Here is a 24,798-nt window from a genome sequence, read left to right as displayed (position 1 = left end):
CTCTCCTATCATTCTCCAAGCTCCTTGTATTCCAAACCCAGGAAACCTTTCTTGCTGTTCCCTCTTCATTCCAGCACACACCTACCTTGTGGCCCTTGCACTTGCTAATCCACTCTCTGGGATGCTGTTCCCCCAGGTAGCAACATAATCCACCTCCTTCAGATCCTTCCATAAATCTCACCTTCTTGAAGGGGATCTTCTCTGACTCCTTATTTAAAACTATATATACTTCCCCAACTCTCTAACATCCTTCCCTAATGCTTTTTTCGACAGTGCATATTGTGATCTAGCTATATATTTTACTTATAGTCTTTTTTCTCTCCCTACAATGAGTGTTCCATGAAGAGAAGGGTTTTTGTTTTGATGGGTGATTTCTCCCCCAGCAGATATACTACAACTAGAATAAAATACTCTATTTTATAAATAGAATACTTCAATGTTCTTCCTCAATCACTCAATAAATACTGGAAAGAAGGGAGGGAGGGAGGGAGGGAGGGAAGGAGGGAGGGAGGGAGGGAGGGAGGGAGGGAGGGAGGGAGGGAGGGAGGGAGGGAGGGAGGGAGGGAGGGAGAGGAGGAAGGAAGGAAGGAAGGAAGGAAGGAAGGAAGGAAGGAAGGAAGGAAGGAAGGAAGGAAGGAAGGAAGGAAGGGGGGAAATGAAGGGGAGATAGAGCTAAAGCTCCATATGCTGAGCATTGTCAATATGTACAGAATTACAAAATACATATGCCCGCCCTCCTTACAGTCAGTTGGCGGAAATAAGACACATTCCCAGGAAGAAAGTAACAACACAAGCGCATGCTGGGGTCGTACACAGCTGGGGCCCTGTTGTGCTGTTGTGTTCTCTGAGCTTTCATGAACCTCGGCGAGGGCAAGAATACAGTGACACTAACTGTTCCCAGATTTCTCTTCGCTTTGCTGATGGGCAACATTTGCCGCAAAGCAGACGCGTCTCTACCGAGCTCAGCGAAACCTCATGGATCTTTCAGACGCGAGATGAAATGATGAGCCAGCATGTACCGTCAGGCTACACAAGCACCACTTTGTTCCAGAGCCATTTACCTTATCACTCCTTTTGTTTGATGAACTTGGTGGAGGAGAACACTTTGTAATGTGGGTATTGAGACGTTGACTGTTCTTTTCATCTGAGGCTTCCTTTAAGCCACTGCCGTTTGGATGTAATACACTCTTCACCCGAGATTATGTAATTTCTTTCCCGTCTCTGCTTTCAGCCTTCGCATTTCTCATCTTCAGCCCTTAAAAACTGAACTACGCTGGCAATGGAGTGAACACAACGAAGCAGGTCTCTGGTTGGGAGAGGCTTGTCAGTTTAACCCTGTAGAGCGGCAATCTCCAACCTTTTTCATCTCGTGGCACATAAACTAATTACTAAATTCTGCGGCATGCCAAAAAATATATTTTTTGCCGATCTGACTGAAAAAATAGGTATAATTTTGAGTCAGTCACACCAGATAGCTATTGATGTGTCGGCTGTTGTCATTTTTTTATTTCACAACCTAAGGGAAGAGAGGGCAGGGCCCCTGACAAATCGTCAGGTAGTGCATGTTTTAAAACTCCTGCTGCACACCAGCGCGCCACGGCACACCACTGGAAAATCACTGATGTAGGCTGTGGCGAGAAACGAACCCTGGCTGACGACAGAAACAGCCAGCGGAGGCCTAGGCTTAATCTCTCTAATTTAGTCATGTAACAAGTTATTGACTCACTTATTTATTAACTCAAACCTATAAACATTTATTGAATGTCTGCTCTCTCGATGGGCGAGGTGCTGTTGCGGAAAGGGTGAGTGACAAAGGCCCGGTCTCTGCCCTCGAGGAGCCCCTGTCTGGGCGGTAAGAAGGGCCCGCACGCAGCTCTAACGCAGGGAGAGAGGTGCCTTACTGGGGGAGACCCCAAGGCGCTGCAGGAACCCAAAGAGATCGTCACATAGGAGACCTGCCACTGCTTGCTTTGCCAACTTGAGGTGGCAGCAATTGACCTTCTAGTCACCAAAACGCCAACTAAGGCTAGTATCCACTTTCTGGGTATCTTGGGGATTTTTTCTTCTTAATGGGAAAATTAAGGGGAGGACACTAACATTTATTTACTAAGCGTCTACTTTGCCATGAAATTGTGTTTGAGAGAGATGCAAAAGGAATAGTTCAGGCTGCTAGGCTGAAGGACCTTGAGGAGTGCATATAAGTATATAGTAAATCAGTGTATAGTTAAGTATTATCTATGCATCTAAGTGAAGGAGACCAGGGGTCTCAACCTTCCTGAATCACCACGATGCCGCTAAAATGCAAATTCGGATTCAGCAGGTCTGAGGCAGGGCCCTGGATTCTGTATTTCTAACCCGCTTCCCGGTGGTGCCAGTGCTGCTGGTCATGCTGATCATGACAACACTTTGAGTGGCAAAGATGTAGATAGTTGGCACCAAAGAACTTAAGAGATGTGAATTTAAATACTCAGGAAGAGCCTTACCAAAAAGATGAGACATGAGATGGGCTAGAAAAATGAGAAGGATCTGAAGAGTTTGAGTAGAAAAAGAAACAGGTAAACCGAGGACCAAAGCCAGGCAGCGGAGATACACTCTGGGACAGTGAACAGAAGGGTTTTCCCGGGGCAAGAATTACTGTGATGAAGTATTAGACAAAATAGGTGAAATGATCATTTGGGTCATACTGTGGGAGGTTTGGTATATGCCGGGATGAAGGCTATAGATCTTATCCCATTAAAAAGACCAGTGGAGCCTGGCCGGTGTGGCTCAGCAGTTGAGCACCGACCTAGGATCCAGGAGATTGTGGTTCAGTTCCCCATCAGGGCACATGCCCGGGTTGCGGGCTCCATCCCCAGCCGGGAGCATGCAGGAGGCCGCCAATCAATGACTCATCACTGATGTTTCTCTCTCTCCCTCTCCCTTCCTCTCTCTGAAATCAGTAAAGATATATAAAAAGTAAAAATAAAATAAAAAAGGCCAGTGGAATTGGGAGGAAGAGTGTGAGAAGTAACATGCTTCTTTGATATTTTGGAAACATTAATCAGGCAAAGATGATTGCAGTGGTTTAAGGATGAGGCAACAGAAACAGACCCCCTAGAATAAACTGTGCTGATGGAAAGAGAAAGGAAAGAATTCGTGTGAGGTGAGGGGCTCTATTAGAAAGATGTGATCTTTGCCCAAAAGCCTCTAGATTCTCCAGCGGACATGATAGACATTTCGAAGGAAGACTTGATAAGATAGATAGTTGGCACCAAAGAACTTAAGAGATGTGAATTTAAATACTCAGGAAGAGCCTTACCAAAAAGATGAGACATGAGATGGGCTAGAAAAATGAGAAGGATCTGAAGAGTTTGAGTAGAAAAAGAAACAGGTAAACCGAGGACCAAAGCCAGGCAGCGGGAGATGCACTCTGGGACAGTGAACAGAAGGGTTTTCCCGGGGCAAGAATTACTGTGATGAAGTATTAGACAAAATAGGTGAAATGATCATTTGGGTCATACTGTGGGAGGTTTGGTGTATGCCAGGATGAAGGGTATAGATCTTATCCCATTGAAAAGACCAGTGGAGCCCGGCCGGTGTGGCTCAGCGGTTGAATACACTACGAAAAATGAAGTTAAAGGTAACAATGATTTTGAACTTGGCTAATTAGAATGGCAATGTGAGAATGGAGACTGAGAACAAGGTAAGTTCTGTCAGAGAGCGGGTGAGGAGTCTGGAGTTAGATTTCGGGCGTGTAAGTGATGGCAGAACTCCAAGTGGAAGCTTCTGGCAGACCCTAAGAGGTGTGAGGTGGAGACAGGGGAGGGGCCATCACTACGAGATGTTAGAAAGGTTGGCAGAGTAGTGAAAACTGAAGCCATGAGACAGAGGTAGGTGCCTGCAGGAGGGCTGATGACTAGACTTACAGGCATGTCTGTCTTTGGAGAACAACAAGGCAAAGCTAAGCCAGCAATGCCAAAAGAGAAATTTTCAAATAGCCCATTATCCATACGGTCCACATTAAACCAAATTTTTTGACCCACAGGATTATCTTATTGGCTTTGGCAGTGTGTGAGCATATTTGCAGTCCATTCTGAGCACAGTCAATGCTATGCTTTGCTGATACATCCCCAGGAGGCCTGGGTTCCAGCCCTAGGATTGTCTCCTGCCTGCTCTGTGGCCTTGGATGACTCCCTTAGCCTCTCCCCTCAATATAATCACCAGTCCGAAGGAGATAAAAACACTACAACAAGACTCACGGGTGTTATGTAAAATGCAGTTATAAATATCTTTTTACAGTATAAATGTCAATGAAGCCATCAGGCTCCTTTTCTAATTCATTAAGAATAAATGTAGTTTATATGCAGTTTTAAAGCTACTGTCCAATTTAGGTTACCAAAAGATAAACAGAGTTATTTTTCTAAGTTAATGTAGCCATATCTAGGTTTTCAACGTATTCGGCAAATTTTAGTAAGGGCTTGAGGCAGGCTCAGTACTGGGGCACCTCATGCCAGATACACAGTTGAAAGCGACATGGGCGCTGCTATGAAAGGACTTAGAATCTAGGAAGAAGAGAAACACGTCATGAATAATAAAACATGACTCAATATGTAGTAAATGCCATAAGGCCCATGTGAACCAAGTACGATCAGTGTTCGGAGAAGAGGAAATTTCTCGCTGAAGGGTAGATAGGAGGAAGGCCTTGACGAGAGTAAAACTGTGACAGATGGACAGGACAGGGAGGGCATCTCGTGTGGGCCCAGAGGGAAGAGGGCACAGACAGGGCTTGGACAGCGGCAAGGGACACAGTCAGCTGGGAACACGGAACAATTAGGGGAACAGCAGGAGATAGTCCGATTGTAAAGGGCACAGATGCCAGGCCAAGGAGTCAGGACTTTGTTCTGTGGACAGTGGATCACAACGAGGGCAACCGAGGACCCGGAAAAGCCAAGTAAAGCAACTGGGGCTGTTGCTTAAATAGTTCAGCAAAGAGGTAGGCTTCAGGGGAAAAAATGGGGACATTAGGATTTTGGTGACAATGGACAAATTTTTTTTTTAAGTTGCTCATTAAAATGGGACAGCAGTAGTCTGTGAAACCTGACACAGGCATATCCTTCCAAAGGAAATTAATTTCAATAGAAGCACAGAGGTTCACTTCTGTCTTTGCCAAATCGTCCTATGTGTCATAGTTGAATGCAAAGTTCCAAAAAAGGAGAAAATGTACCCCCCACTGAAGGCAGGGGGACTGTCTGGGCAGGAAGCAACTGGCCCACACCCATGGTTGGGCCAGAAAGGAGATGGACACGACCAACAGCTGAAGAGGTGGTTCTAAGTCTTTGGGGACCAGAGATTCCTTTGAGACTTTGCATATAGCTCACATACAGGGCGTCCCCCCAAAATGTATACACCCTTTGAATAATTATTAATTCCAATGGGGTAAATCTGAAAAGAAAGAAACATCAATTGAGCTATCAGCTGTTAAGTTTGTATACATTTTTGGGGACACCCTGTATATGTGAAATTCTGTGTATAATTTCAGGGGGTTCACGGTCCCCCCAGAGACCCTATCCACTGAGCCCCAGAAACTCAGACTCTCTGAGCTGGGAAAGACCAAATGAAGGACGTTCCAGAAGCACTATAAGAAGTAGCCCACAAATACCCACAACTACAGAAGCAGGGTCACCCGCCCCAGATGTTTCCAATGAGAATCCTTGCCACAATTCCCTGAGGGTTATTCCCATGGGTGAGTCAGACTTTTTAGAATCAGGACTAAAATCTGAATGTTTAATTAACTGAGGTCATTGTGATAAAGCAGATTTTGAAACCTCTGATCTCATTTCTTTAAGACCCCAGCTATGCCCCTTCCTAGGCAGATGCGACACTCTGCTGTTTCTGAAGATCTTGGTAGGGGTCCTTCAGCGTGTCATTATGAGACTGAACTCTCAGGGAGCTACTACTTAAACCTTACCTACAGGTCTCAATGCGTCTTCACTTGCTATTTTCACTCCATCCCTCCCTCAACACCATCGCCATGCCCTCTTGAAAGACAACCATTCCCTAATTCAGCCTTTCACAATCTCACCCCTTCCCGCTGGACCTGGACCTATGGTTTCTAGTTCCAGCATCGTCATCATGGCTCTTGACTTTTCAGGACATAATGCTATTCCCAGTGTTGAGAACGAAGCATACTGGGTTCCTACTGCAATTCAAGGGGACTCATTCAGATAGCCCCTTAACTGATCCTTGACCTCCATGCTATTTCCTGACCTTGATTCTCTGGCCATCTCTCTGGTTCTGCAGCAGCAATGGAAAGAGCTAAACACTAAAGAACTGCAGAATACGAAGGCGGTCATTTAACTCCTGCCTCTGATGCCCAGTGTTTCTGGTTATTTCAGGAAGAGAGCCCATTGTAGGGCCCAGCTCTCTGATTCGCTGACAGGCAACCTCGGGCAGTCTCCTTTTCTCTAGAGACGTTGACAGCACCTTTTCTTTTCTTTTTTTCCAGTTCCTTTCTCCTCTAACCCTCCGCTCATCCCACCAGCCAAACTGAACCACTTTGGAACACTGTGCACCCAGGAGGCACAATACAACCTCAAAGAGTTAAAGTTGGAAATTCATGTATTAAGCAAATACTCTGGCTTCCTACGTCCTAGTTTTTGAGTTTCCTTTTTTAACAGTTGGGTGGCATTGCTTAGCCAGGTCAGGTTTGCTCAGGACAAAATACCGGAGGCAGCTGCACAGACCTGAGGGAACGGCAAATATTGTGAGGCACAGTCTCTGACATCGTCTTCACGTTTTCCCAAACACTTCGGGTTCCCAGGCCACCCGAAAAGTAGCCCATGCTTGCAACTCACGCTTTCAAACTCGCTCACACGGCTCGTGCCTCAAGGGTTCAGAATATTGTCTGTTATTCTGTTCCTAATTATAAAAAGAAGGGGTGAGAAGTCAAGTAGGTCAGGTTACTATCTGTGTGTTCTCAGGCCTGTTGCTTAATCTTCCAAGAGCCTCATTTTTTCCCCCGTTGCAATAGGCACAACGATCCCTGTCTCATCAGGTTGTGGATGTGCCTATGGTCCGTGATACAAAGCGCCTAACACAACGTGTGGCTCAGGAGAAGCCTGCGGGGTCGCTTCCCTTCCTGCCCAGCTCTGTTACCCAGATCGCTGGTTAATCAGTTTTAACTTCAAGTTGCTAAGATTTAAAATACCCCTGAATATATCCATACCTGCGACTCCAGAGCCTAACCCAACAATGAGAAACTAGGTGGCCTTGAGCAAATTCACTCAACCTCTCAGAACCTCAGTTTCTTCATCCTTAAAATGAACCATCTCCAGAGTTCCCTCGGCTCTTCCCCTCCCTGGTTCTACCCCAGAGATGAAGCCACCCCCCCCTCAAGGTACCATAAGGCGACAAGTGTTGCCGCAGCTGTCTCCTAGGCTGCAACCACAGAAAAGAGCCCGGTAAGATTCAGAACAGAGGGGAACGTATTTAAGAATAAACAGCCGGAGACCTAACCATTACACCCAGGTAGAAAGAGGGAGAGAAATGACCATGTTAAACTGCAATTGAAGTGCAGGGGGAAATTGGAGCAACCAAAGAAACACCCAAACGAGACGCTCACAGCAAGTTCTGCGATGTGAGACAGAGTATTGTTTCCAAAGGTTTTTAATAATTGTGCTCCTGCTAGAAGATTTGTAATTACAAACATGAATAATCCTCGGCATAGATCATGTCTAAAGATAGAGGCTGTAATTCTGCTCCAGATGAAGAGCTAAAGACTGTCTCACACCGGTGGGTAAGTGACGAGGCAGTTAACAGCCAGACAATTAAGATGACGCATCGCAAGGCTGCAGGGGAAACATCCCGTGCACGGAGGCTGAGTCCACCAACGAGGAAGATTCTAAAAAAATGATTAAGAAGAAAACTTTTAGACACAATTTTCATGCACAAGCTCCAGCAAACAGTGGGCAGATCATAACAGGATCGCGTACGTTCGTACTGTGAGCAGGACTTCATGGAAGTCATTGAAGAGCAGTTAGATTCCTACACATAAACTCCCACACACGTGATACTATGGAGCTAAATCGCTTAAATCCATAGAACAGCAGCAGAACTTGAACTTTTAAACTCTTTTTTTCTTTCTTTCTGTGGTTTGATTCTTCCGATAGATTTTCTGGGGAAGGGGGGTTGGGGGGAGCAGAGTTGGGATAGGGGCACAGTTTTTAAGATGACTTATTATATTTCTTAGATTGTGTGTGTATCTAATTGCATGCATATCGCTGTAGTGGGTAGAATAAAGGCCCCAAAGATGTCCACACTTTAAATCCACAATCTGTGAGCATGTTAGGTAACCTGGCAAAGGTAAATTAAGTTTGCAGATGGAATTAAGGTGCTAAACAGTTGGCTTTAAAATAAAGAGATTATTCTGGATTATCCCAGTGGGCCCAATGTAATCACAGGGTCCTTGAGAATGGAAGAGAGTGTTGGAAGAGGGAACAGAGAGACGGGAGCAGGAGAAATCAGCCTGGTGTTGGTGGCCTTGAAGATGGAGAAGAGGCAGGAGCCAAGGGAGCCAGGCAGCCTCTAACCGTGGAAAACGCAAGGAAATGGATTTGCCCCAGGGGCCTCCAGAATAGAGTGCACCTTGCTGACACCCTGATCTTTGCCCAGTGAGACCCAGATTAGACTTCTGATCTGCATAACTGTAAGGTAATAAATTTGAGTTAAGCCATTAATTTTGTGGTAACCTGTTATAGCAGCCATAGGAAACTAATACTGCGATCATTTTTTAAAAATCACACATGGCAAACAGAAAGCTTTTGAAATAGCCCTGGGTTTGGAACACTCTCAGATGCCTAAGGAAATAGACTAAAGGCTGAAAATGAACCAGCCCAACCCGACTGATCCAACAGGAGCACGTGTCCGGGACTGCGCTCTCCTTTCTGTGTTTATGGACACTTCAAGAAATAGCCGTGTACTCCCCCATAATCACACACCAGAAGACTGCTAAACAGAACGTACAATTGTGAGGGTGACAAAGGAAACAAGAACGTGATTTGCTTTCCATCCAGAGGCAGATCCTTATTTCCATGGTCTCTGTTTGCCTGAATATAAGACATTTTGTCCGTTTTTTAAGTCTATGAGATGTTCTCATTTGAACTGCTTGACATCTTTGGATGCGGTTTTGGTGTTTCAGATTTAAAGATAACTGACAGGAGTCACTGTCTACGGGGGTGACCCTCCCATCTATAGTGAGCATGTACTTACTGAGCCTCACCTGGGCAAAGGCTGTGCTAGCAGGTGGAGCGCCCCAGGGAGGAAGCTGCTCCAGGCCTCGCCTTCTCAGGCTCCAAGGCCAGCTGGGAACGCGGTCACATACCAAGGTCATCACAGCACAGTGTGGGAAGGGCCACAGTGAAAGAAGGGACACTCTGCTGAGGGGCATCTAGCTCAGACCTGGCAGAGTTGGGGGATGAGTAGCTGAAGGCCTTCTAGAGGAAGCAGGTCCTTCTGCGCCGTGTTCGTCGGACGGCGGTGTGTTGTTTGCAGAGCTGGATCTTATTTTCTCTCTCTTTCTCATGGTCGGTTGGAAGCCCTGCTCTTGGCTACAAAAGAGCACATTGGCCATTCAAAAATATCGTGGGGGGGGGGGGGTTCAATGCGTCTTTCAAAATCATGTTTCAGTTTGCCTTTTAAACTAACAGTTGAGTGTGGTTTTGGCTTTTTATTTTTAAACTTGCTATGCAACAGCTGCCCAAATAACCTTTTGCTAATCTTTCTGTATGTCCTGCCCATCGCATTTTGCTAATTCTTACTATAAGAAAAAGAATGCTTATTTTTCTAGCTATAAAATAATACAAGTTCATATTTGAAATTTGGGCAATTGTGGAAAACTGTAGAGAGAAAAAACACACGTTTCTCACCATAATCCTACTCCCCTGAGGGCACCTGTGCCCTCAGTTTTGTTCTGGCTTTGAGTACAGTCCGTCAGTCCTCACTATCACAGATTCCATGCTTGCAAATTCACCCACACACCAGAGCCTGACCGTAGCCCCAGAATCAGTTCTCACAGCGCTTCCCCGGTCGCTGTGGACGCGGAGCCGAACACCCGAGTCACCCGCACGCGTCCCAGCCGAGGCTGGGCCAGGCAGCGCTCCGCTCCGGGCCCCTGCTCTCAGGCCGTAAACAGTGTCCTTCTCACAGTCAGCTTAGAGCCACTTGGTTCTCGTTTTTTGTGCCGTTTTGGTGATTGCGGTGTTTAAAATGACCCCCAGTTACAGTGCCAAAGCGCTGCCCAGTGTCGCTAAGCGGAAGGCTGGGACGCGCTAACGGATTAGGGGCAGAGTGCTGTCAGCTGCACGTTCGCACTAATGAAAGGCAACACAGGGCAAGAAAGGTGCTTTTAAACAGAACACACATTAGTTATAAATTATTCAGGTGACAAATGTGTGGCCAAGGCTGTAGTTCCCCTGGGAGCCGTGAGTCAGTGTTTGGTAATTCAGCGTTCCCGGCGGCTTTATAGAACATAACTACGCAAACTCTAAGAATCGACTATTTTCTTTGTGCCAAAAAAGGAAAACAGAATCATGCCATGTGTTGATTTTTGTATCCTACTGTTTTCCGCTTAACCTTACATTCTGAACACTTCTCAGCGTCATTACGTATTTTTTAAATATGTTTTTTAGTGATGTATTCGACCAAATGGATCTCCGTGATTGATTGATTTTTCTTCCTAGACGTTAGGAGATTTCCAAAGATCATTTTTATACATTCATTTTTGTGCTTTTCATTCATTCATTCAAAAAATATTTATTCAGTACCAACCATATTTCAGGCCTCGTGCGTAAGGCTACAAAAATTAATAGGACGGACACCAGCCCCTGCCCTCCTGGAGTTTATAATCAACTGAGAGGGGCAGATAATAAATAAGTATTTACACAAATAATGTTATAATAGTAATACGTGCTGGCAGGGACAAGTACAGGAGCTACAAAAGCACAGGAGAGAGCATGGCCTTGACGTCAGAGGACTTCCTTGGAGCCCACACCCAGTACCACCTCTTTCCCACTCCCACCACGGAGGAGCAAAGACGGGAACAGAGGGACCGTCGGGCTAGGCTCAGGACACCTGTCTGGATGGGTGGCAGCACCTGCCAGCCAGGGAGGCCCACAGGACCCGGCTGGCACAGAGAGAGGTCAGATGTAGCTGCAGGCCTGCCCGGGGTGGGGCCCGGGCTCCCCTGTGGGGTGCACCGCAAACACACACCCACACCCATGCTCTTTCTCACAATGGAGCCGCTGCTCAAAACCATCCATCACTGTTCTTTCAAAGATCAGATTCAGAGTAGAAATGGCTATTCAGGGATCTCCGTGCGCAATCTGAGAACAAGTCGGTAGTCCGCATTCAAGTCAGGAACCAATTTGAAAACATTAGTTGACCTTGCTTCATGCCTTAAGGGCAGCACTACTTGAAGAGGTCCAAGTGTCTGCTTTGCCAGGGAATCTTTGAACCCATTTGCTTTGAGAGGACGCCCCCAAGAAATGTGTACACAGAACTTGATAAATTTGAACATCTAGGAAGTGGAACATGCAAAGCGTAATTATTTGGGAGTTATTGAGGGGGTATTAGTCTGAATTTTATCAAGCAGGATATAAAAGAAATACAGTTTGTACTTTCTAAAATGTTAACCCCAACCCTAACGGCTAACTAGCCGCTGCCACGAGAGGCCCCGCCTGCCCAACTTCAATGAACAGATAAGACTCCCTTGTAGCTAGTCCCTGAGTGGTGTGATCTGTAACACGTGTCACTTAAGTGCTTGTAAAATACTTGTTTTATTTTAAAAATTAACTTCGGTGACCTTTGGCTGACCACAAATTTGCTTAGCAAGTTCTTTCTTAACACAAAAGAAACTTCAGCTGGTTATAAGCTAAATTATTTTCTATTGTAAAGCAGCAATACCCAATTCAGTACACAATGCCAACATTCACTCCTATCCAGAAGGCCTTGATGTCCTGGACACAAGTTAAAATTGGCTTCTTTACCAGATAGACACTGTGATTCTCTAAAAAATATAACAGATTGGTGTATATTGACAGCATATACACAAATCCTAATAAGATTTTTCAAAAACATCCTGATAGAAACTTCTGGACTAGTATTAGCTGATGCTCACCTAAAGTTGTGACCCAGAGACACAGTTTGAAGCTAATTTGACGCCTCACTCACTTTTCTTACAATCCCCAGGTGAAAAAGAGAGGGAGGGGGGAAAAGATGTTAGTTGCAAAATCAGGATCAGACTTAACAAACTTTTGTCTTTTTATTTTCTCTGTAGTCTGAGATGCTTTCTTTCCCAGGGAGTTTTTTAGATAGAGCCCACGCACCCTGACTATAACATTAATAACAATAATAACTCCTTACAGATGTGTCATCCTTTACAGTTCTCAGAATAGTTTTCTATAAGTCGTCTCCTTAAAACTCAACACAATTGCCCTGCTGGCGTGGCTCAGTGGTTGAGTGTCAGCCTATGAACCAGGAGTTGATGGTTCGATTCCTGGTCAGGGCACATGGTCCCTGGTAGGGGGCGTGCAGGAGGCAGCTGATCAATGACTCTCATCGCTGATGTTTCTATCTCTCCCTCTCCCTTCCTCTCTCTGAAATCAATAAATACATATATTTTTTTTTTTAACTTTTTAAAAACCTCAACACAATGTATTGCCATTAATCCCTACCACCTTCTCCCCAAGGCCTTTTTTATTTCATTACAGTCAGCAAGCACGTTTTCACCTGGCCCAGCCCTCACACTCCATGAGGGACCTCACAAAAAGTTTATACTCTGCCTTTGTCAATATCTTTAGACATTCCTCTTAAGAAATTGTTCCAGTTTCTGTGACATGATATATTCTTAGTGAAGCCATGCTGGGGAGTCTTAAACTCTCACATTTTTGTCAGTGACTCTGTAGTTCGGTCTCAATAAGTAACTGCAGTTTGTGTGTGTGTGTCCCCACCCCAGCCAAGGAGGGATTCTAACCTTACAAAAACAGAGTACTAAAGACTGTTTCACAACTGCAGGTTTACCCAGGTACCTTTCTTTGTTTACCCATGATACTTAGAGCAGTGGTCTCAGCCCTGGCTGCTCATGAAAACCATCTGGGCAGCTTTTAAAAATTACAGGTGCCTGGCCCTGGCCGGTGTGACTCAGTTGGTTGAGCATTGTCCATGCACCAAGAGGTCACCGGTTTGATTCTGGTCAGGGCACATGTCCAGGTCATGGGCTCAATCCCCAGTAGGGGGTGTGCAAGAGGGAGCCTATCTAGATTGATCTTTCTCTCTCTCATCGATGTTTTTCTCTCTCTCTCTCCCTTCCTCTCTCTAAAATCAATAAAAACAAACAAGCACTGGTGCCTGGACCTCACCCCCTACCAACTGAATTGGAACTCCTGTGAGTAGGGCCTGAACACTGGTATCAAAAGATAGCTCCCGGCTGAAATGTGCAGCCAGGGCTGAGAGCCAATGCCTCCAAGTGTCAATTAGAATTAATCTGCTCACATCGCCTGAGCAAAATTTTTCAGCAAGATATTCCACTGAAGGCCATCAAAATTTAACAAATGTTAGTGCGTAATAATGACTCTTTGCATTTGCCTACAGATTTTAACACTTCATAGTACTACTCTTACAGCTCATTTGCTATTTGCATAATTAATCTTATGAAACACTAATCATACTAGGTGCTAGAGACATACTAGTTGCTAGAACAAAAAAGATGAAGAAAATATGGCCCTTGCCCTTCAGAGATGTACAAACTAGTAAATAAAGTCAAGCAAATAAATATCCTTCCAAGCAAGTTGCAGGTTCCACGCATAGAGCTCAGTGAAAGCCTAAGGCGGAGTCATCTGGTATACCTGGGAGGTTTGGGAAAGGGCTCATCCAGGAAGTCATTCCTTTGCTGAATCCTGAAAGATGAGTAGGGGGCCTCCAAGTGGAAGGTGGGGGGCTGAGAGAGGTTTCAGGAATTTCAGGCAGAGGGAATAGTATAAACAAAGGCAACAAAGCTATGAAACATACTGGTGTATTTGGTTAATTAGGTAGGAGGGGCAGGCAGAAGAAATGAAGGAGAGAGTTCACAAGGGACTTAAATTCCATACTAAAGAATGTGAGCTTTATCCTGGAGGTCACTGGAACTCCCACATTTTTGATTACATACACCTATTAACTGAAAACTTTAGCACAACTTCCAACATTTGCTGGTTTGTTTATAATTTACCTAAATGTAATGCTCTGTTATATTACAAAACATATGCAAAAGATTGAAATTTTTTAAAGGACAAGATTAAAAAATCACTATAAATGGAAGCTCTGGTACTGTCCCTCACCCCAGTGAATCTCCATGCACATCCCCACTTTGGGACAACTGCACCAGGCGGCAGGAGAAGGCAGTTGGGACTTAATCTGCACTTGGCAGCACCTGTGCGGTAGATAGGCCCAAAGTAGGAAACCCAAGCCCCAGAGATACAGAGTGACTCGTCCAGGTCATGCAGCTAACTATAGCCTAGGGAGGGCGGGGACTCACCCCTAGGACCCAGGCGGTGTTCCGCCCGCTCCCGACCTCCCGTCACCTCCCGGGGCTGTGCTCCTCACCGCGATTTCCTTGAAGTCAGGAGGTGTGGGCCAGGTTAGAGCTGGGTGCTCAGTGATGTGATCCGTCCTCATGCTACCGGAATGTGAGAGGAATTTTGCCAAAGGGGCCATAAAGCATCACTGGAATGATATTGAAGCAGTATCACCGTATGGAGATCTAGGAGGGGAGCGATTTGTATGGAATGAGAAATTACGGGGTCTTAGTTAGCAGAGAGCTACCAGGTTCGTGTAAGAATGAATCGTCAAGCGTCCTTTCAGCCGGAACCACCACCTTCCAGTAATTCGCCAAAACGACCAACGCAGAGGGAAAGAGGAGAGGCACCCGCTATATGTTCTCTAGGCCTTTTAGAAAACATGGAGTTTTCCTTTGGCCACATAAATGCGCATCTACAAGAAAGGAGATATTGCAGACATCAAGGGGATGGGCACTGTTCAGAAAGGAACGCCCCGCAAGTGTCACCCTGGCAAAACTGGAAGGGTCTACAATGTCACCCAGCATGCGGTGAGCATTGTTGTGAACAAACAAGGGCAAGATTCTTGCCAAGAGAATTAATGTACATATTGAGCATATTAAGCGGTCTAAGAGCCGAGACAGCTTCCTGAAACGTGTGAAGGGGGATGATCAGAAAAAGAAGGAAGCTGAAGGGAAAGGTCCCTGGGTTCCCCTGAAGCCTCAGCCTGCGCCACCCAGGGAAACCCACTCCGTGAGAACCAGTGGAAAGGAGCCTGGGCTGCTGGAACCCATTCCCTATGAATTCATGGCATGATAAGTGTTAAAAAAAAAAAGACCTCTGTACTGATAAAAATATTTCTCTTAATTGGGTAGAAGTGTGGTATCCCTTCCCCCCTAAAAGTAATTAAAGAAAACTTTGTGTCCTAACAAAACAAAACAAAAAGAATGAATCATCAATTTTTAAAGGAGATATGGCCTAGCAGATGGAGAGAGCACTGACTTTGGAGTCAGGTGACCTGAGCTTGGATCCGAACTCAGCCACTTACTGTGCTTCATGCAAACTTGGGCAACTCGCTTAAACTGACTCACCAGCGAAGTGGGGCTGGATAATTTCTACGCCATAAAACTGATGTGAATTCAAAATAAACTCTCCACAGGTGCTCTTTCCCCTCCCATCCTCAACACATAGACCATCACAGATTGTGCCAATCGCTAAAATTGGACTTGAAATCAGATATAATCCCATCCTTCTTGCATCATGCTGAAGGTATTTCAGGAACTTCTATTAAACTTTGTAAATTAAAGAAATGCTTGCTTCTTGTTGGAAAAAGTGTTGACAACTCTTTTTTTTTTTCTATACATAGTAATAGCTCCCATTTATTTAAGGCCTAGTAGGTGCTTGGGATTTTATTAGCTAGAATACATATAATATTTCATCTAATTTTCACAACACAATTTGCAGCAAGTATTACTGTCTTTCCTTAATAAATGAAGTTAATTGGCAGAGGGCCCACAACTAATATCTAGTCCTATTTATTCAAAATCTTCTCCCTTAATTATTATATTAGGTTAAATGATATGAATATAAAACCTCATTTCACAAACTCTTTCACAGAACACTAGCTCCTTGAGATATCAGTATTCATCCCAGAGACAAACTGTTTACCATAGCTGGATCAAAAAACGTTAAACAACAACAACAACAACAACAACATTAGTATTATTAAAGATTCTATGAAGATCTTCAGGAAGGAAATAAATTTATTTTCATTTAACCCAAACTTTTCACATGTATTTGACCATGGAAACCTTTCTGGCTCCCAAGAATAAATATTCACGTCACCCAGGAACATTTCCCAATAACCACGAGTTTGGGAAATGCTTATCTGGAGGAACTGTAAGACTACTTCCACGAAATATGTTATTTGGTATTATCAGAAAGCCAAAGACAGATGAAATCTTTTTTTTTCTAACCCTTTGGAAGATTTAGCAGGCACAGAAGAGGGAAGATACATGGCTCTTCTCTATAGCAACGATTTCACACCGAGAAGCCTTTAGTCTTCGCTGCTTGCCGCTCATCCCACTCGGTCCCTTTCACAAACATGAAATTGTTTGAGAAACACAGAGCTAAAGGTATTATGGTTCTGAACGTCCTGGGATTACGCCATCCTCAGGGCGAGCTCTCGGGAACAGAAGGAGTGACTGTGCTGCCTACCAAGCGGCTGGTGAGAGAGAACATCTCCTTACACGGGAGGCCGTGACTAAGGAAGGCTTGCTCCCCAGGAAGGATGCTCCACGGGGAGCTGCAGGCCTGGGGAAGCTGCGGAGATGCTGCACGCAACACCCGGGGGACTGGGCCACTCCCCACTGCCCCGTGGCCCCTGCCTGGGCTGGGGCTGGAGGCGAGGGCGTGACATCGGGGAGGGTGCGGAGAGGGCTGGAGGGGACCGCAGCCTGAAGCTGGGAAAGCGGAGCCGGGCGCACTTTTCCACTACTGGGCGCAACGTAGACTTAGAGCTTGTTGAGATCAGGAGCCCAGGGGTGCCCACGCGCCCCCAGTAATCCACAGGGGCTTGGAGGACATCTAGTCAGAGGCACCAGTTTCTTACTGGGAAAAGTGCTTCCTTGGGTTTTTCCTGAAAGAAAGAGAATTTTGGTTTGGAACATTGAGAAGCCTATCAGGAAATTGGTTAAGCTCGAGGGAGGGGGCAGATGCAGTGGCGAAGGGCAGTGCCAGCTGAGGAAACGGCGGTGAGGGACTTTTCCTTGCTGTCCCACCCAGATTTGGCTGGGGGATGTTTCACAGCGCGATGACCTGGGTTTGGGTCCTTTCCCTGCGCCACCCCCACCCCCGCCCCCTCCCAGAGGCAAAAAACACACGGTTGTAACAGGATGTCAATATAAATTTTAAACCAGCAATACAGGTGTTCTAGCTCAGATTTAAAGAGCTAACCTATCTTTGAAGTACACAGAGCCACTATTTGAAGACACAGTACCCCCAAATATTATCCTAATAGAAGAGAGAGAGAAAGCAGAAATTGTTGCTTTGTATTTGCCCAGAGCTTCAGTTTTTGTTACTTTGCCTCTCCCTTGTTTTCATCTGAAGAAGTCATTTTCTTTTAATACCAAATAAATTTCCAGGTCACAAAAAAATGATTCTTCCCTCATTGACCAGTGTGACCAGAGGGCCTCCAGTTCCTCTAACGTTAAAGTTCTACTTTCATTATGTTCCAAATAGCCTGAGTTTGAAAGATACTGTTAATGGGACTATATTTAAAGCGCAGCGGGGGTGTGACACTTTAGAGCGTTCATCAGCCGCCCAAGCCGCCAGCGCCCGGGGCGGACAGTCCGGCGGGGTTCACTTCCCGGGGCGGCGCAGTGGCCTAACCCTGGCCAGCCCCGGCTCTCGCTCCCAGCGCCTTACCAGCCATTCCTGAAATGTCGTTTCTTGTCATCATTTTCTACCAGAGGTGCCAGCATAGTAACTTCTGAATTTTCCCACTAGTAAATGATAATAATAATAATAATTAATAATAATAATAATTAATAATAACTAGAAGTGCCCAAATTTTGTTATAGCTTTATTGAGATATGATTCACATACCATTAAATGCATTTTTAAGAGGGACGACTCAGTTTTTAGTGTATTCACAGAACTGTGCAACCATCACCACTGTTAATTTTAGAACATTTCACCCCAGAAGGAACCCTGAACCCATTGACAGTCACTCCCCATTCTTCTTTCCCCCATCCCCTGGACATTTCTTGTAAATAGAATCATACGAGATGTAGTGTTTGTGCTGGTTTCTTTCCTTAGCCTAATGATTTCAAGGTTCATCCAGATTGTGGTACATGTAAGTATTTACTTCGTTCTTTTTACTGACAGATTTTTATTCCACTGTATGGACATACCACATTTTATGTATCCATTCATCAGTTGATGGACATTCAGGTTCTTTTCATTTTTTGGCTATTATGAATATTGCTGCTAGAAATCTTCATGTACAAATTTCATGTAGACGTATGTTTTCATTTCCCTTGAGTATATACCTAGGAGTGGCATTGCTAGGTTATATGGTAAATCTAAGTGTAACCTTTTGAGGAACTGCCAAACTATTTTCCAAAGAGGCGGCACCATTTTACAATCCCACTAGTAATGTCCGACGGTTACAATTTCTCGACATCTTTGTCAGCACTTGTTTTGTCTTTTTATTTTAGTCATCTTAATAAGTGCAGAGTGGTACTTCATTGTGGTTTTGATTTCCATTTCTCTGTGACTAGCGAGGTTGAGCACCTTTTTATGTGTTTATTGGCCATTTGTATATCTTCTTTGGAGAAATGTTTATTCAAATTCTCTGCTCATTTTTTAATTGTCTTTTTATTATTAGTCCTTTTATTATTGCATTATAACTGTTAATTATATATTCTGAATAGAGTCTCTTATCAGATATATAATTTGAAAATATTTTCTCCATTTCTGTAGACTTTTTTACTTTCTTGATGATGCCCTTTGAAGCAAAAAGGTTTTAGTTTTGATGAAGTCCAATTTATTTATTTTTTCTTTTGCAACTCATGCTTTTGATGTCATATCTAAGAAGCCATTGCCTAATTCAAGATCATGAGGATTTCTTCTTGTTTTGTTTAAGAGTTTTAAAGTGTTAGCCCTTTCACTTAAGCCTCTGATTTATTTTGAAGTAATTTTTGCATATTGTGTGAGATAGGGGTCCAACTTTATTCTTTTGCGTATGGATATCCAGCTGTCCCAGAGCCATTTGTTGAGGACTCTTTCACCCTTGATTAGATTGTCTTGGCATATTGTCAAAAATCAATCGAGCCCTAGCCAGTTTAGCTCAGTGGTTAGAGCGTGGGCCTGCAGACTGAAGGGCCCCAGGTTCGATTCCGGCCAAGGGCACGAACCTGGGTTGCAGGCTCGATCCCCGGCCCCCGTTGGGGTGTGTGCTGTAGGCAACCAATCGATGTGAAGGAGACATCCCTCCCTCCCTCCCTCTCGCTCTCTCCCTTCCACTCTCTGAAAAAAACAATGGAAAAAATATCCTCATGTGAAGATTAAAAAACAAAAACAAACAAACAAAAATCAATTATCTGTGTAACAGTTTATTTCCGGGCTCTCTATTCTGTTCCATTGATCTATTTCTATTCTTATGCCAGTATTGCACTGTCTTAATCACTGGAGCTTGTAGTAAGTTTTGAAATTAGGAAATGTGAATTCCTCCAACTTTGTTCTTCTTTTTTAAGATTTTTTTTTTTTTTTTTTTTACTTTTTCTGGTCCTTTGAATTTTCATGTGAATTTTAAGATCAGCCAGTCAATTTCTACAAATAATAAAAGTAGCTGAAATTTTGATAAGGATTACACTGAATCCTACACATCAGTTTGGGGGGTATTGCCATCTTAACACATGGACATGAGTTGTCTTTCCATTTATTTAGGTCTTCCTTAATTTCTTTCAATGATGTTTTGTAGTCTTCGGTGAACAAGTATTTCATTTCTTTTTTTATACATGATATTTTAAATTAAGTTTATTGGGGTGACACCGGTTAATAAAATTATATAGGTTTCAAGTGTACAATTCTGTAATATATCATCTGTATATTGCATTATGTATATTTCTTTTAAAAATTTATTTCTAAGTATTCCATTCTTTTCAATGCTGTTGTATAAAGGCATTTTCTTAATTTTATTTCTGAATTGGTCATTGTTAATATATAGGAATACAACTAATGTTTGTGTATTTATCTTACATCAGGCCATCTTGCTGAACCTGATTTGTTCTAATAATTTGTGTGTGTATTTCTTCGGATTTTCTGTATACAAGATAATGTGATTTGCAAAGAGATTGTTTACTTCTTCCTTTTAAATCTGGATGTATTTTATTTCTTTTTCTTGCCTAATTACGCTGTTTAGAATCTTTAGTACAGTGTTGAATTGGAGTGATAAAAGCTGGCATCCTTGTCTTGGTCTTGATTTTAGGGGGAAAGCATGCAATCTGTTACCATTCAGTATGGCTTTAGCTGTGCAGTCTCTGTATATGGCTGGCCTTTATCAGTTTTAGGACATTTCCCTTTTTTCCAAGTTTGTCAAATAATTTTGTCATGCAAGAGTGTTGGACTGTCAGAGGCTTTTTCTGCATCTATTGAGTTAATCACATCATTTTTATTTTTTAATCTAAATACGGTAAAATAGAACATTGATGTCTGTATGTTGACAATATTGCATTCTTAAGATACATTCCTTCGTTCATCATGTAGAATCCTTTTAATATGTTTCTGGATTCAGTTTGCTAGTGGGTTGGTTTGTTTGTTTGTTTGTTTGTTGAGAATTTTTGCCTCTATGTTTATAAGAGATATTGGCCTGTAGTTTTCTTTAATTGAGAAGTCTTCATCTCATTTGGGTCTCAGGGTAATATTGGCCTCATAGAAATAGTCCAGAAGTACCCCCTCCTCTTCTTCTTCTTCTTTTTTTTTTTTTGGAAGAATTTATAAGGATTGGTGTTAATTCTCTTTTTAAGTATTTGGTACAATTCACCAGTGAAGCCATTTTGACCTGGGCTTTTCTTTGTGGGAAGCTTTTTTTGATTAACAAATCTAATCTCTATACTTTTGTATTCAAATTTTTAACCTTTTTGAGTCCATTTAATAGTTTGTGCCTTTCTAAGAATGTGCCCATTTCATCTAGATTATCTAATCTGTTGGCATACAATGGTTATAGAATTTGCTTCCATGGTTTTCATTTTCATGTGGTCATAGTTCCCCCTTTTAATCATAACTTGGTAATTTCAGTCTTCTCTCTATTTTTCTTGGTCAGATAGATATTTGTCAATTTTCTAAATTTTTAAAGGATATACTTTGAATTTTATTTTCTCTATTGTTTTCCTATTCTTCATATTATCTATTTCTACTCTAACATTTACTATCTCCTTCCTTCTTCCTACTTTGGGTTCAGTTTGCTCTTCTTTTTTAATTTCTATTCAATTTATTTGGGTGACATTAGTTAATAAAGTTATATAGGTTTTGAATGTACAGTTCTATAATGCATCATCTGTGTGTTCACCACCCAAAGTCAAGTCTCCTACGTCACCATTTATTCCCCCTTACCCTCTTCTACCTCCCACCCCCTTTTCCCTCCAGTAATCACCATACTCTCTTCTGTGTTTATAAGCTTGTTTGGGGTATTTTTGCCTAATTTTTCACGTTTTTCACCCAGCCACCCAGCCACCCACCCTTCTGACAGCTGTCAGTCTGTTCTCTGTAGCTATGAGTCTGTTTCTATTTTGTTTATTTTGTTCATGAGATTCCACATATAAGTGAAATCATATGGTTTTTGTCTTTCTCTGCTTCTCCCAGTGTCTTAAGATGGATGTTTAGCTTATTAGTTTTATATTTTCCTTTTTCTTTTTTTATATAGGCATGAATTTCCCTTTAGTAGCTGTTTTAGCTATATCCCATAAGCTTTGGAGTGATGCAGCTTCACTAACATCGCCTCTGCTTGTACAGAGGCGAGAGATCAGGGCCTTCTCAGGTCTTTCCCGGGCGTGCACACAGCCCGGCACAGCGTGTGCATGGCCTTGCAGATCACCAGGACCGTGTTGGAGCTCTTCAAAGCCCCTGTGGGCATATCATTCTCTGCTTTTTTTCTATAAAGTTTTTGGTCATCCTCTATTTAGTTCTAATTAGTATCACTGCTTCTGGCTGCTGTGATAAACAAGTGCTGCTGGTTGTTTAAACAAATTCCCTGGGGATGTGGTATTTATTATAATAAATATGATAACAAATTGATGGGAGGAATCCATTTAATGCAAGGAGTCTGAGAAGGAGATGATATAAGAGCTGGGCATGACTGATGAGCTATAATTTACCACACAGAGAAGGGCAGGCATCCAGGAAAACAGGGCATCCCTAGAGCTCATCAACTTTTGGGACCTGGTAGTACAAGGCGACCAATGCCCAGGAAGAAGTCCTGGCTAGAAAGGGAGCATGAAGGAAGACAGTGAGGGACTTTGGCCAAGGAAGGCTTTGGCTAAGGGAGACTAAGAAGTTTAAACTTTAATTCTTTAAATAATGAAAAGCCATAGAAAGTTCTTAAATAGAGACGTCAATCATTCATTTATTCAATATATTTATTGAGTGTTCTACGCACTGGGAGCCACACAATAACCCTGAACTCATAGAGCTTATATTCCTGGGGAAAAGAAATACAATAAGGAAAAATATTAAATACGTACTATAGACTTAGGTTGGGATAAGTACCGTGAATTTAAGCAAGAGAAGGCAATGGAGGATTAGAGGGAGCTCTGAAGCCAGGAGCAGAAGGTGGCTGTGTGGAGGCAGTCAAGGGAAGCCACCTCTGAGGGGGCACAGTCACTGAATCAGAGCAGGGCGCCCAAAGGTTCGAGGAGCAGCGAATCCCGGAGGAGCAAAGGCAAGTTTGAAAGCCCCGAGGCAAAAATGGGCTTTTCAATGAAACCCAAGAAAGGCTGGGAGTAAAGTACAGGAGAGGGTGATGAGAGGTGAGGCCCAACAAAGAAGCATGACTCAGAGAGTGCCTTGTAGGCCAGGGTAAGGGGGGTTAGTTTTACTGTAATTAAGGGTAAGGGAAAGGGCAAGGGCAAGGGCAAGGGCAAGGGCAAGGGAAAGGGTAAGGGAAAGGGTAAGGGAAAGGGTAAGGGAAAGGGTAAGGGAAAGGGCAAGGGAAAGGGCAAGGGAAAGGGTAAGGGAAAGGGTAAGGGAAAGGGCAAGGGCAAGGGCAAGGGCAAGGGAAAGGGCAAGGGAAAGGGCAAGGGAAAGGGAAAGGGTAAGGGAAAGGGAAAGGGTAAGGGAAAGGGAAAGGGTAAGGGAAAGGGTAAGGGAAAGGGTAAGGGAAAGGGCAAGGGCAAGGGAAAGGGCAAGGGAAAGGGCAAGGGAAAGGGTAAGGGAAAGGGCAAGGGCAAGGGCAAGGGAAAGGGCAAGGGAAAGGGAAAGGGAAAGGGAAAGGGTAAGGGAAAGGGTAAGGGAAAGGGCAAGGGCAAGGGCAAGGGAAAGGGAAAGGGAAAGGGCAAGGGAAAGGGAAAGGGAAAGGGTAAGGGAAAGGGTAAGGGAAAGGGTAAGGGAAAGGGCAAGGGAAAGGGAAAGGGAAAGGGAAAGGGAAAGGGAAAGGGTAAGGGAAAGGGCAAGGGAAAGGGCAAGGGAAAGGGAAAGGGAAAGGGAAAGGGTAAGGGAAAGGGTAAGGGAAAGGGCAAGGGCAAGGGAAAGGGCAAGGGAAAGGGAAAGGGAAAGGGTAAGGGAAAGGGAAAGGGTAAGGGAAAGGGCAAGGGCAAGGGCAAGGGCAAGGGCAAGGGTAAGGGTAAGGGAAAGGGAAAGGGTAAGGGAAAGGGTAAGGGAAAGGGTAAGGGAAAGGGCAAGGGCAAGGGCAAGGGCAAGGGCAAGGGTAAGGGAAAGGGAAAGGGTAAGGGAAAGGGCAAGGGCAAGGGCAAGGGCAAGGGAAAGGGCAAGGGCAAGGGCAAGGGCAAGGGCAAGGGAAAGGGTAAGGGAAAGGGTAAGGGAAAGGGAAAGGGCAAGGGAAAGGGTAAGGGAAAGGGTAAGGGAAAGGGCAAGGGCAAGGGCAAGGGCAAGGGAAAGGGAAAGGGCAAGGGCAAGGGAAAGGGAAAGGGTAAGGGTAAGGGAAAGGGTAAGGGAAAGGGCAAGGGCAAGGGCAAGGGTAAGGGCAAGGGAAAGGGAAAGGGTAAGGGAAAGGGTAAGGGAAAGGGTAAGGGAAAGGGTAAGGGAAAGGGCAAGGGCAAGGGCAAGGGTAAGGGAAAGGGTAAGGGAAAGGGAAAGGGTAAGGGAAAGGGTAAGGGAAAGGGTAAGGGAAAGGGCAAGGGAAAGGGAAAGGGTAAGGGAAAGGGTAAGGGAAAGGGCAAGGGAAAGGGCAAGGGCAAGGGCAAGGGCAAGGGCAAGGGCAAGGGAAAGGGTAAGGGAAAGGGAAAGGGTAAGGGAAAGGGCAAGGGCAAGGGCAAGGGAAAGGGAAAGGGCAAGGGTAAGGGAAAGGGAAAGGGCAAGGGCAAGGGCAAGGGCAAGGGTAAGGGTAAGGGAAAGGGTAAGGGTAAGGGTAAGGGAAAGGGTAAGGGTAAGGGAAAGGGAAAGGGTAAGGGAAAGGGCAAGGGCAAGGGCAAGGGCAAGGGCAAGGGAAAGGGCAAGGGCAAGGGCAAGGGAAAGGGTAAGGGTAAGGGTAAGGGAAAGGGCAAGGGTAAGGGAAAGG

At 44.3% G+C, this 24,798-nt stretch overlaps 1 protein-coding gene and 1 pseudogene across 8 annotated transcripts in view; both read left to right on the top strand.

Moving 5' to 3' along the window:
- The window catches only part of ANKS1B (ankyrin repeat and sterile alpha motif domain containing 1B), a 694,015-nt gene that overhangs the window by 508,000 nt on the left and 161,217 nt on the right, over positions 1-24,798 (top strand). The window lies entirely within an intron of this gene.
- Positions 14,684-15,465, top strand: LOC308553600 (large ribosomal subunit protein eL21 pseudogene; annotated as a pseudogene). The gene is made up of 2 exons: positions 14,684-14,816; positions 14,917-15,465. The product of its transcript is annotated as a large ribosomal subunit protein eL21 pseudogene (transcript).

This window comes from Miniopterus schreibersii, assembly GCF_964146895.1.
Source record: "Miniopterus schreibersii genome assembly, chromosome: 2".
NCBI classification, from domain to species: domain Eukaryota; kingdom Metazoa; phylum Chordata; class Mammalia; order Chiroptera; family Miniopteridae; genus Miniopterus; species Miniopterus schreibersii.
The sequence above is the reverse complement of the archived record's forward strand: the minus strand, read 5'-3'. Positions and strand labels throughout refer to the sequence as shown.